The sequence below is a fragment of the Oryx dammah genome, unplaced genomic scaffold, assembly GCF_014754425.2.
Source record: "Oryx dammah isolate SB20612 unplaced genomic scaffold, SCBI_Odam_1.1 HiC_scaffold_25, whole genome shotgun sequence".
Classification (NCBI taxonomy): domain Eukaryota; kingdom Metazoa; phylum Chordata; class Mammalia; order Artiodactyla; family Bovidae; genus Oryx; species Oryx dammah.
The window spans coordinates 33,678,740-33,690,895 of NW_024070209.1; positions in this window are offsets into that span (position 1 = coordinate 33,678,740).

Genomic DNA, 12,156 nt, shown 5'->3' on the forward strand with positions numbered 1-12,156 from the left:
ACAGAGTGAAGTAAGCCAGAAAGAAAAACACCAATACAGTATATATATGGAATTTAGAAAGATGGTAACAATAACCCTGTATGTGAGACAGCAAAAGAGACACAGATGTATAGAACAGTTTTTTGTACTCTGTGGGAGAGGGAGAGGGAGAGTGTGGGATGATTTGGGAGAATGGCACTGAAACATGTATAATATCATATAAGAAATGAATCCCCAGTCTAGGTTCAATGCAGGATACAGGATGCTTGGGGCTGGTGCACTGGGATGACCCAAAGGGATGGTATGGGGAGGGAGGTAGGAGGGGGTTCAGGATTGGGAACACGTGTACACCCATGGTGGATTCATGTTGATGTATGGCAAAACCAATACAATATTGTAAAGTAAAAATAAATAAATAATTAAAATAAATAAATAAATAAAATTAAAAAAAAATAAGGATGGAATTTCTTATCTCTCTGATTTTGGCTAATATTTGGGGGAGAAATAAGGTTTGACTGTGATATCTTTCCTAAGACATTTATTTATGTTTGGTCACCTCTAAAATTTGTTACCTCTAACTTTGATTCGTTTCTATTTCTGAATTATTATCCAAATTAATTGAAGCTAAAAGTCTTTGTTTGATCTATAGCTCCCAATTTAGACAGAATTTTAAAAATAAGACAAGCATTTACATGACAATAATAGTAATCTTTATTTTTGTGGTGAAGAGTAAGATACAAGGATGCACTTAACAGTGCAAGGTATATAGTCTTGTATTTTATATATAGACATTTTATGAAAACTTTACATGGAATATAATCTACAAAAACATCAAATCAGTATGATGTACACCTGAAACTAACATAATATTGTTGTGAACAATATTTCAATAAATATTTGTTTAATAAACTTAATTAGGAAGGATTCATTCAGACCTAATATTTACATCATTTTGTTTAATAACAATCTTAGAGAACATCTTTCAATATCAAACTCTTTCTGAAGGAAATAAATTAGCCTTTTTCCTCTTATGAGGCAATTCTTACTTTATGTTCATTAACCTCCTTCCTGAAAGCAGGTCAAAGCAACAGTTAGAACTGGACATGGAACAACAGATTGGTTCAAAATTGGGAAAGGAGTACATCAATGCTATATATTGTCACTTTCCTTATTTAACTTATATGCAGAATACATTATGCAAAATGCCAAGCTGGATGAAGCTCAAGCTGGAATCAAGACACTTGGAGAAATACCAGTAACCTTGGATAAGTAGATGCCACTCTAATGGCAGAAAGCAAGGAGAAATTAAGAAACTCGATGGGAGTGAAAGAAGAGAGTGAAAAACATAGCTTTAAACTTAAAATTCAGAAAACTAACATCATGGAATCCAGTCCCATCACCACATGCAAATAGATGGGAAAAAAAATGGAAACAGTGACAAATTTTATTTCTTGGGCTCCAAAATCACTGCAAAGAGTGACTGCAGCCATGAAATTAAGACAGTTGGTTGAAAAAAATGCTATGAGAAACATTCAGTTCAGTTCAGTCACACAGTCATGTCCAACTCTTTGCAACAGCAAGGACTGCAGCACGCCAGACTACCCTGTCCATCAAAGGCTCCAGGAGCTTGCTCAAACTCATGTACATCGAGTCAGTGATGCTATCCAACCATCTTATCCTCTGTCATCCCCTTCTCTTCCAGCCTTCAATCTTTAGCAGCATCAGGGTCTTTTTCAATCAGTCAGTTCTTCCCATCAAATGGCCAAAGTATTGGAGTTCCAGCTTTAACATGTCCTTCCAATGAATATTCAGGACTGATTTCCTTTAAGATTGTTTTGATCTTGCAGTGCAAGGGACTCTCAAGAGTCTTCTCCAACACCATAGTTCAAAGCATCAATTCTTTCTCCAGCTTTCTTTATAGTTCATCTCACATCCATATATGACCACTGGAAAAACCGTAACCTTGACTAGATGGACCTTTGTTGACAAAGTAATGTCTCTGCTTTTTAATATGCCATCTAGATTGGTCATAACTTTTCTTCCAAGGAGTAAGCGTCTTTTAATTTCATGGCTTTAGTCACCATCTGAAGTGATTTTGGAGCCCCCAAAGATAAAGTCTGTCACTGTTTCTACTGTTTTCGCATCTATTTGCCATGAAGTGATGGGACTGGATGCTATGATCTTAGTTTTCTGAGTGTTGAAATTTAAGCCAACTTTTTCACTCTACTCTTTCACTTTTATCAAAAGAAAAAACTTTTGTAGCACTTCTAATTGCTCATCCCATAATCTGAACACTTTGACAAAAGTTACAAGAGATGGAAAGGTTAAAGTACAGAATGTCTTAAAGCTTTTTAAGGCATCAAGTCTGTTCATAGTGTTCTACAGCATCCTTCAAGACTGGACAGTTTTATGAGAGTATCTGATTCTAAAGAAGAAGACCTCACCACTTAGCTTTTGCTGCTGCTGCTGCTAAGTCGCTTTAGTCATGTCTGACTCTGTGCGACCCCATAGACAGCAGCCCACCAGGATCCTCTGTCCCTGGGATTCTCCAGGCAAGAATACTGGAGTGGGTTGCCATTTCCCTCTCCAGCTTAGCTTCTATTGTGGTAATAATATAGATATGATGGATATGTAGATGGTTCAAAAGAATATTATAACTAAATAACTGATTTGATTCCACTTCTCAAAAAAAAAAAAAACTAAATTAAGAAAAATTATGCTAGAATATGATGAATCCAAGTCAAAAGTTTTGATAACTCCTGATTTATATAGTCATAGAGAAAACTGACTTTCCAGGTGGTGCTAGTGGTAAAGAATCTGCCTGCCATTGCAGGCTACTCAAGAGACATGGGTTTAGTTCCTGGGTTGGAAAGATACCCCTGGAGAAAGGAAAGGCAACCAACACCAAAATTCTTGCCTGGAGAATCTCACAAACAGATTCTTTACAACTAGCGCCACCTGGGAAGCTCACTGTTCACTGCAATTGTCTACAAATGGTATCCATGAAAGTTTCAGTCTATAGGGTCTAAAGAATCAGAAACAACTAAAGCAACTAAGCATAGAGAAAATTGATTAAAGCATCAGATTAATAATTCTACTATGTTCCCCCAAATTTCAACATATTTAAATACTTCCAAATAATTCTGAAAATTATGAATAAGGAACTGATGCTTAAGGATGAAAATAACAGTCTAAGATCAAACAGGTAACAGGGGGAGTAGCTGGGATTAAACTACATTTATCTTACATAAACCCCATTTTCTTCCCACTGTCCTCAAATAAATAAAGTTATACAAGTAAAATTTCAAATGTAAGAAAAAGGATGGGTGATTTTTTTTAATTTATATTGAATTTTATAGACAAATGAAATTTGCAATATTCCCTAAAATACCAAGGTGACTACTTTGAAATTTAAGAAATATGCATTTTTCTTGGTACATTATATTATGCTCTCTCCTTCTATTGCACATGCTTATAGATGTATAATGAATCAAGGGCTCAAAATACATACACATGGAACAGGCTGGCTAGCCAGCAATAGACAGAGTCTTGACTTACAAGAATAAAAACAAAGAAACAAAAATGAACACAATTCCACTCCAGACAAGCAGAAGTAAGGCAGGTATTGGAACTGACTAAATATGGCTAGCATCACCAACTCAATGGAAAAGAATTCAAGCAAACTCTGAAAAATAGTGGAGGATAGAGGAGCTTGGTGTGCTGTAGCCAATGGAGCTGCAAAAAGTTGGACATGACTCAGCAACTGAAGAACAACAAAACATGGTTAAATAGTAGAATATAAATTCATATTCAGCTAGAGCACAGCATTTCCAAAAATTGAAGATATGAAGGAAATTAGGCTAGTTGATCAGTTCACTTCAGTTCAGTTCAGTCTCTCAGTCGTGTCCGACTCTTTGCGACACCATGAATCGCAGCACGCCAGGCCTCCCTGTCCATCACCAACACCCGGAGTTCACTCAGACTCACGTGCATCCAGTCAGTGATGCCATCCAGCCATCTCATCCTCTGTAGTCCCCTTCTCCTCCTGCTCCCAATCTCTCCCAGCACCAGAGTCTTTTCCAATGAGTCAACACTTCGCATGAGGTGTCCAAAGTACTGGAGTTTCAGCTTTAGCATCATTCCTTCCAAAGAAATCCCTGGGTTGATCTCCTTCAGAATGGACTGGTTGGATCTCCTTGCAGTCCAAGGGACTCTCAAGAGTCTTCTCCAACACCACATTTCAAAAGCATCAGTTCTTTGGTGCTCCGCCTTCTTCACAGTCCAACTCTCACATCCATACATGACCACTGGAAAAACCATAGCCTTGACTAGACGGACCTTAGTCGGCAAAGTAATATCTCTGTTTTTTACTATGCTATCTAGGTTGGTCATAACTTTTCTTCCAAGGAGTAAGCATCTTAATTTCATGGCTGCAGTCACCATCTGCAGTGATTTTGGAGCCCAGAAAAATAAAGTCTGACACTGTTTCCACTGTTTCCCCGTCTATTTCCCATGAAGTGATGGGGCCGGGTGCCATGATTTTTGTTTTCTGAATGTTGAGCTTTAAGCCAACTTTTTCACTCTCCTCTTTCACGTTCATCAAGAGGCTTTTTAGTTCCTCTTCACTTTCTGCCATAAGGGTGGTGTCACACAGGGTAAAATATAGTCAGATATTCTGATATTAAAGTATCAAGACACCTTTTTTTCCCATCAGGATTTGCTAGGAGCTCATCACTTAAATGGTTCTCAAGAGTGATATTTTACCTTTGTGTAGTAACTACAGCCCCAGAATAACTGCAGCATCAAAAGATAAACTTTATGACAGTATTGTTATATCTTATACATGTAACATAAAAATTAGAGCTTTTTAAAGCATTTTAAATTATAAGAATAGAGATGGGTTATGTGTACTTTGAAACTGGAAAGCTAGAAATTCTGGCATCATGATTTTCCTCCATTGATTATCACTACTTTTCTTTACTCACTTGCTTCTTTTCCCTCCTAAGGCGCTCTCTCTCTGTCTCATAACCCACAGAGCTAAATACAGTATCTCATAATACACTGTATGTGTCATGGAGGTTGGGTTTTTCTGTGTGTGTTTTCTTTTTAATTTTCCCCCTCTTTCTTTTCCTGTTGTTTTTGTGTTAAAATTATTGAGAAAGACACTGGCTCAACCTTAAAGAATCTGCCCATTTTGATGCTGCTTACCATTGATGAGACTATATAATATATATGTAGCTGCAGGGCCCTTTCCTCAAAACACAGATGCAGGGAGAGAACTCTCATGAACTAGAAGATAACCAGGTTTCATGCTGAGTAGTCTACTCTTACAATGGGAAAAGGCGCTATACACCATGGAACCCACTCATAAGAAAACAATTAGCAAGCATCACATTATTAATTGTTATTTAATTCTATATTTGGCAGGATAAAAGTGACAAATAATTTATTCTAATAAATCTCTCTTAATATGTTTATGATTTAACAATAATTTACAGAAAGCATAAATGACTATGAGATATATATTGAAGTATCAGTAGTGTTTATCTTCATGTATAAAGGAAGGAAAACTTCATATATTAAAGTTTTAAATAATTTTGGTACAATATAATTTATGTTTCCTAAATATTTTATATTGAATGCACAATTTTTTAAAAAATATATAAAATAAAAAGTAATAAACATCATGGTACACAAAAACACGCACATCTATATACATTACGTGTGCATGCATGCTAAGTCAATTCTTTGTGACCTTATAGACCTGTAGCCCGCCAAGGTCCTTTGTCCATGGGATTCTCCAGGCAAAAATATGGAGTGGGTTGCCATGCCCTCCTTCAAGGGATCTTGCCGACCCAGGGATAGAGTCCTTGTCTGTTATGTATCCTGCATTGACAGGCACGTTCTTTACCACTAGCACCATCTGGGAAGTCCATACGCATTATATCATGATATATAAAGTATTTATGATAAATAATATATATTATTTAATTTACTGTTTAAAAGTAGCACTCCATATTTCTCACTTATGCATACATAAACAGAAGCAATGTCTGCCTTTCCTAGTATATTATACCAATGAACCTCCATCTGTTTTTCCTAGCATTTTGTTGTTGTCAGGTCACTAAGTCATGGCTAACTCTTTGCAACCCCATGGACTGCTGCACTCCATGCTTCCCTGTCTCTCATCAACTTCTGGAGTTTGCCCAAGTTCATATCCATTTAATTGGTGATACAATCCAACCATCTCATCCCCTGCCACCCTCTTCTTCCTTTGCCTTCAAATTTTCCCAGAATCAGGGTATTTTCCAATGAGTCACCTGTTTGCATCAAGTGGCCAAAGTACTGGAGCTGGAGCTTCAGCTTCAGCATCAGTCCTTCCAATGTGTATTCAGGTTTGATTTCCCTTAGGATTGACTGGTTTGATCTCCTTTCTGTCTGAGAGACTCTTAAAAGTCTTCTCCAGCAGCGCAATTCAAAAACATCAATTATTTGGTGTTCAGCCTTCTTTATGGTCCAACTCTCATATCCTTTCTCATTACTGGAAAGACCATAGCTTACGACTATACAGACTTTGTTGGCAAAGTGATATCTTTGCTTTTTAAAACACTGTCTAGGTCTGTCGTAGCCTTCCTTTAAAAAAGTGTCTAATTTCATGGCTGTAGTCACCATCTGCAGTGATTCTGGAGCCTAAGAAGAGAAACTTGTCACTACTTCCACTTTTTCCCCTTCTACTTGCTATGAAGTGATGGGACTGGATGCCATAATCATTTAGCTTTTTGAATGCTGAGTTTAAAGCTGTATCTTTCACTTTTCTCTTTAACTTTCATCAAGAGGTTCTTTAGTTCCTATTTGCTTTTTCCCACTAAAGTGGTATCATCTCCATACCTGAGGTTGTTAATATTTCTCCTGGCAATTTTGATTTCATCTTGTAACTCATCCAGCTTGGCATTTTGCATGATGTATGTACACTGCATATAAGTTAAATAAACAGGATGACAATATACAGCCTTGTCATACTCCTTTCCCAATTTTGAACCAGTCAGTTGTTCCATGTCCAATTTTAATTGATACTTGTTGATTCGCGAGTCTTTCTCAGAAGAAGTAAAATTGTCTGCCATTCCCATCTCTTTCTTTAAGAATTTTCCACAGTTTGTTGTGATCTACACAGTCAAAGGTTTCTGCATAGTCAATGAGATAAAAACAGATGTTTTTCTGGAATTCCTTGCTTTTTCTATGAACCAACAAATGTTGACAATTTGATCTCTGGTTCCTCTGTGTTTTCTAAACCCAGCTTGTACATCTGGAAGTTCTTGATTCAAGTAATGTGGAAGTGTAGCTTGAAGGATTTTGAGCATAACCTTACTGGCATGGGAAATGAGCACAATTGTTCAGTATTTTGAACATTTTTTAGCACTACCCTTCTTTGGAATTAGGATGAAAACTGACCTTTTCCAGTCCTGTGGCCACAGCTGGGTTTCCAAATTTGCTGACATATTAAGCGTAGCACTTTAACACCATTATCTTTTACTATGTTTTATAGCCCAGCTGGAATTGCATCACTTCCACTAGCTTTATTGGTAGTAATGGTTCCTAAGCCCCACTTGACTTTACACTCTAGGATGTCTGGCTCTAGTGACTGGTCACACAATTATGGTTATCTGGGTCATTAAGACCTTTTTTTGTATAATATATTATGCCAATATACAATGCTTCAAGACTTACTTTTTCTTTTTCTAATTATTTTTTAATTTAAAAATAAATTATAAAGAAAATATACATCATAAATATATTTATATCTTATTTAAATATTAAATATGCCATTTAATATTATTTTAATAAAGTTTAATTTATTAAATTTTAAATATTTTATTTAAATATTATGTTAAAATATGAGCAAAATACAAATTATAATATAAATTAGAAATAAAATATGATTGATTAACAAAGTTGTTAGTTTCTGCTGTAAATCAGACATATATATATACATATATCTGCTCTTTTTTTTAGATTCTGTTCCCATACAGGTCATTACAGAGTACTAATTAGAGTTTCCTGTGCTACACAGTAGGTTCTCGTTGGTTATCTGTTCTGTATGTAGTAGTGTGTATATGTCAGTCCTTTGTGGCTCAGCTGGTAAAGAATCCACCTGCAATGCAAGTGACCTGGGTTCGATCCCTGGGCTGGGAAGGTCCCCTAAAGGAGGGAAAGGCTACCACTTAAGTATTCTGGCCTGGAGAATTCCATGGACTGTATAATCAATGGGGTTGTAAAGAGTTGGACATGACTGAGTGACTTTCACTTTCACTTTCATATATCAATCCCAATCTCCCAGGGTAACCCTCCCTTCCTTTCCCCCTTGGTAATAAACACAAGTTTTTTTTCTAGATCTGTGACTCAACCTCTTTTTTGTAAATAGGTTCATTAGTACCATTTTCTTAAATTCTACATATAAACGATGCATATTTGTCTTTCTCTATTACTTCTTCTAATAAGGATCATGCCAAAATCTAAAACCTCATTAGGACATGTCTGAAAGCCTTTCTTGGCAAATGTTTATTTAAAAAACACTTGCATCTAAGGGAATTTCTCTTTAATATTAAGATTCCTTCCATTCTGTGATATAAGCTGTATTTCAATGAGGAGATTCAGTTTTAGAAAATGCATGAGACTAGAAAGTTTGTCGTGCATAACTGTGCTGTCTCCTGATATCTAGTGCAACCATGACATTCAGCTGAGAATCAAAAATGAGAGGAAACACCTTTCATTTTTCACCATCTATTTTTCTTGCCCACTGATATTCAGCAATATTTTATACATTTAGTTTAGAAACAAAGCAACATGGTCTTTCTTTTAACAGGCCATCTATATGTTGAAATGTGCAGAATCACAAAAACATAGATTACTGATGTATACTTATGCTTCTATAACAGTCTGTACTCTATGAATATTCTTGAAACTTTGGTGTTGGTTCTATAAAATTTTTCTGAGTCTTACTGTCATGAAAATCAGTCCACATCAACTTCTAGAATTGTGGTGACAACTACATATGACAGTATTCAATAAATCAATGAATTATACTGAAACATTCTGGCTTGTTTTGATGGTGGGAAGTTTCCATCTCTAAAAATCAATGAACTCCTGAACAATGTATTTATTTAGACAAAAAACTTTAAATTAACCGTGGAACTACAGATGTGCAGTTTTACATACATTATACTGAAAGATTTTTTAAAATTGTCAAAACTTATTTAACAGGAGTATTTTTGAATTAACTTTCTTTCAAATATGCTCTTCTGTCACAGATAATCCATGAACATTGAAAAGGAAGCATATATATATATACACACATACACACACACACGCACATATATATATATTCCTAACCCTATTGCTTCCATATTTGCTACTGTTTCTGACAGAATAGGTATGGCCCACAGCTCAGTTCAGTTCAGTCACTCAATTGTGTCTGACTCTGAGACCTCATGGACTGCAGCACACCAGGCCTCCTTGTCCATCACCAACTCCTAGAGTTTACTCGAACTCATATCCATTGAGTTTGTGATGCCATCCAACCATCTCCTCCTCTGCCATCCCCCTCTCCACCCTCCTTCAATCTTTCCCAGCATCAGGGTCTTTTCAAATATGTCAGTTCGTTGCATCATGTGGCCAACGTATTGGAGTTTCAGCTTCAACATCAGTTCTTTCAATGAATATTCAGGACTGATTTCCTTTAGGATGGACTGGTTTGATCTCTTTGCTGTCCAAGGGACTCTCAAGAATCTTCTCCAACACCACAGTTGCAAAACATCTATTCTTCAGTACTCAGCTTTCTTTATAGTCCAATTCTCACATGCATACATGACTACTAGAAAAACCGTAGCTTTGACTAGATAGATGGACCTGTGTTGGCAAAGTAATGTCTCTGCTTTTTAAAATGCCATCGAGATTGGTCATAACTTTTCTTCCAAGGAGTAAGCGTCTTTTAATTTTACGGCTGCAGTCATGATCTGCAGTGATTTTGGAGCCCCCCAAAATAAAGTCTGACACTATTTCCACTATTTCACCATCTATTTGCCATGAAGTGATGGGACCAGATGCTGTGATCTTAGTTTTCTGAATGTTGAGCTTTAAGCCAACTTTTTCACTCTCTACTTTCATCAAGAGGCTCTTCAGCTCTTCTTCACTTTCTGCCATATGGATGGTGTCATCTGCATATCTGAGGTTATTGATATTTCTTCTGGTAATCTTGATTTCAGCTTGTGCTTCATCCAGTCCAGCATTTCTCATGATGTACTCTGCATATAAGTTAAATAAGCAAGGTGACAATATACAACCTTGATGTACTCCTTTCCCAATTTGGAACCAGTCTGTTGTTCCACATCCAGTTCTAACTGTTGCTTCTTGACCTGCATACAGATTTTTCAGGAGGCATGTCAGGTGCACAAAATATGTATTATTTTAGTAATGTGTCATTGGTTTTATTTCTGTCCATTAATTTTAGAAAAAATTAAATAATTAGACAAAGTCTATTACAATAATACCAACAAATATTAGAAAAGTCACATTCAGACTGATAAACAATAAGATACTAAAAGGAAGAGTATAAGGCTTGTATTCTGACTTGTGAACAATTAATGGATATCTGACTCTGTTGATCTGAAAGTTATAAAGAACTTCTGGTTTAATTCTGGAAATAGGAAAGCCTTCAGAATTTTTCCATGATTCAAATCATAGTATCACACATCTGATTAACTCAATGACTTTGAACAGGCTGTTTACTATGTTAACATATACTTTTCAAATCACTGTGAAGATTAAATGACACCAATGTATAATACATAGCACAACTGGATCTTCTAAAAACAATAGTTTTCTGAAGGGTTAATGCGGCCACAATAGGGAAAGTGGAGATGTGCTGCTTACAAACAAGATGTTCTGCCAAGGAGTCTGGACACAGCCTTGAGTTTAATGGTCCCTTGCTAACGAGGGAGCATTCCTTTCTTTTGATAAGAAAGAGAGAGGATTCTGGACAGACTGCAGTAAACAGAGGTTTCACTCCCCTTGCTGTACGATAACATGTATGCACCTGCACTGTACTGAAAAGGCTTATTCATACAGTCTGGAATTCTGCCTAGGGGGCTTTATAATAATAAACAGCAATTAGTTTGCCCAGTTGTTCCTCTGGCCAGAGTGGTGTCCTGTCTGTCTCTTGTGTGTCTCATATGTCTCATGTGTTTTGTGTCATTTCACTCGTAATCACCAGTAATCAACAGTTTTCTTTCTCTTTTCACCAAAACATGTTATGAAAAAGTAATTGTTACAACTCTACATGATAAGTTATTCATTTATTTACATTCTTTAGTTAAGAGAGAGTATTTTTTGTTTCAAGGGTTATGATGTATAGATAAATTGTCATTGGTAATTTAATGTTAATATCTGGGAAGACACTATTATAAAAATTGCAAATTTTCCAAATACAAATTTGTAGACTTTTACAAAGTCACTCAAAACCACAACAATTTTTTTCCAATAGATATGGTAAGCCAACTGTAAAATTTGCATGTAAGTATAAGTAATAGGAAAGAAGAGACATGTTGGGTGTATTCTTCCCAGGTGGCACAATGGTAAAGAATCTGCCTGCCAATGCAGGAGATGCAAAACACCCAGGTTCCATTCGGGAAGATTCCACTGGTATAGAAACTGGCAATCCACTCTAGAGTTCTTGCCTGGAAAATTCCACAGACAGAGAATCCTGGTGGGCTACAGTCTATGGGGTCTCAAAGAATCAGATACAACTGAGCACACACATACACACACCCACACATTAAAAAGTTTTATATAAGTACAGCAGTGTTGGGGCAGGGTTAGAAAAACAAGAACAGCAGATCAGGAAGAGAGGACAGAAATAAACATATGAATTCTTTAAGACCCAAATAACAAAATGGATACTCTGGAAAAGAGAGACTGTTAAATGGTATTACTGGGACACTTGGTTCACTGCAGTTCAGTCGCTGAGCAATGTCTGACTCTTTGCAACCTCATGGATTGCAGCATGCCAGGGTTCCCTGTCCTAACCCTAGGACAATCTGCTGGAGCTTGCTTAAACTCATGTCCACAGAGTCAGTGATGTCATCCACAATCTGATCCTCTGTTGCCCCTTTCTCCTCCTGCCTT